A 2,514-nucleotide genomic window follows, 5' to 3' on the forward strand; every position below is an offset into this window, starting at 1 on the left:
GTTGTTGCTATGCTGTGAGCTCATTGTTGCAGCTACTCTGTTAATCCATTTTGTTTAGGGATTTCCTCTTTTTCACTGACCTCTTTTTCTACTTTACCAAGTATGAGATCCTTCTCCAGAGACAGCTCCCTTTTGATAATGTCCCAAAGTAAGTGAGACTAAATCTTCCTGTTCTTTCTTCTAAGGAGCATCCTGGCTATACAGCTTCTAAGACATACTTGTCCATTCTCTTGGCAGTCCATGATCGAATCGGTGTTCTTTACCAACACTGTAATTCACATTTACCAGTTCTTTGTCAGTCTTCATCATTCATTGGCCAGCTTTCGTATGCATAGAAGGTGATTGGAAATACCATGGCTCTGATCAGACACACCTTAGTCCTCAAAGTGACATTTTTGCTCTTTAATACTATAAGATCTTTTGCAACAGATTTGCTAATGCAATATGTCATTTGCATTCACACAAAATAACTCAATAAATATTTATTGAATTAATTAATATTGCTTGCCATAAGGCCTTAATTGTTTGTTTATTTTGTTCTGTGAGTTTTGGGGGTAGAAGGTATGGTATTGACATTCTGCATCCCAGACACTCCACTAACACTTTTTGAACAGGTCTGAGGCTCTGTTAACCCAACCCCTGACTTCCGTAGTCTTTCTAGCAGTTTCTCTTCTGTGCATTGGGTATTCAGCCAGGAGTCAATGCAGGTTTCTCCTGAATTCCAAAGGATATCAGTTTTTGATCCCTGGGATCTTAATTTTATGGTCCTTTTCTTATTGGAATGAATTCTTCTGTGCATTTTATGCTTTAAATGGCTATCAGTCAGGACTATACAGCTAGACAGGCTATTGGGTACCTAGGACATACTGCAAAATTATATGCCAGTCTGCATGGTGATGAAGGGCAATTTTATATTTGCTTATCATGGAGGATAAGATGAACAGATATATTCTCAGTGATTGTTGGAGACAACAGTAATGCTACCTGATTTACAGTTTTCCCAGGACTCTCCTATCATGCATCTCTGTCAGACTTCTCCTTTGTTTGAGTGTCTTGATTTTGGTCTGCAGGATTTAAAAGAGGGATTGATTCACATCGACTTTGTTGGAAAGACAAAGCTTTAGGTGATGATTCTAAAATAGGATGTCTGCATGGAGAAAACTAAGATCTATCTGTATGAGGTAGAAATATTTTCTTTTCTCTGTCCAACATTCGTTCTCTTTTCTTTTGGTAACTGTATCCTAATTTTTCTTTGGGCAAACTACCTTCCCTCCACTCAATATTGTTTTCAAATATGACATTGTCTTAATTTGGATCAAGGCAGACTTGAGTGTAGGTGATTTATTTCCAAGGTGATCTCAGAAAACACAAGTGAAAAAGTGGGGGAAAGTGAGAAAAGGAAGACCAAGCCCTATAGAGTATATTAACTAATGGATTACCACTGTTGTTACTATTAGGTGTCATCCAGTGTGTTCTGACTCCTAGCAACAGAATGCAATACTGCCTGGTCCTGTACCATTATGCTTGAGCTTTCTTGAGGAACATTTGTAAAACCATGTGGGATCAGCCACAAAGTCATCTTGCCAGAGTCTAAGGAGGCTGGGAAGCTTATCTGCTGGCCTCCATTCCTATTGTTTTGAGTAGATGAGAGATTCAGGATCTTGAGATGAAGAGCTGTCAGTATGCTCCATCTGTCTACCAAAGTTATGGGTAAATTCATGTGAGTCAAGGGATCTGCAATATTAGCAGTATCCTCTACTGATAAAATACTTTTTGGTGGAAGTGTACACAGCAAAAGAGGTTCCCATTCAAAAATTTCTACACATATTGTTCAGAACTGTTGGTTGCATTCTTTGCCTTTATCCACAATCTCATTATTTACATTTTAGTTGCTCTATCCCATTGAATTTATCTCACAGCTCCCCAACCATCTATGCTCATTGATAATTAAGAGTATTTGTTGACAATGTGGTGATATATACATCAAACTCACCTGCTGCTCCTCAGAAACCCTATACAGGGTTGCTGTGGATCAGAACCGAATCGACAGCACTTCACAACAACAAAACAACAAATATATGTATGAGCATTTATATCTAACAGCATCTATATGTAAGAGCACAGCACTCAATAATATTCATTATTTTATGAGCTAATCAGTTTGTTTCAATTAGTTTAATTGTCAGTTGACTGAAGTGTACAGCAGATCGCTGTACACTTTTATTTCTTCTCAGTGATTGCAGTCTTTTCAATGTAACTTCAAATCTTAAAGAATATCTCAGGTAACAGTTCTAGAGATTCTGCCTGTCTCAGTAGGTCCATTCAGTATGGATTTTTTGAAATTTTGAAGTTGTGTTTCACATTGTTTTGTGTTTCATGCGTTTGTTGGTAAGTCAGAGTCTTAGCAGGAAATTAGGCTGTGATGTAGTCTTTTCTTGAATTTACTAACGAGTCTAGAGTCTTCAGCTGCGTTTTCTCTCCATGCCCTCATCTCTGCTTCCATCTCTGGTGTCA

The sequence above is a fragment of the Chrysochloris asiatica genome, unplaced genomic scaffold (assembly GCF_000296735.1).
Source record: "Chrysochloris asiatica unplaced genomic scaffold, ChrAsi1.0 scaffold00034, whole genome shotgun sequence".
Classification (NCBI taxonomy): domain Eukaryota; kingdom Metazoa; phylum Chordata; class Mammalia; order Afrosoricida; family Chrysochloridae; genus Chrysochloris; species Chrysochloris asiatica.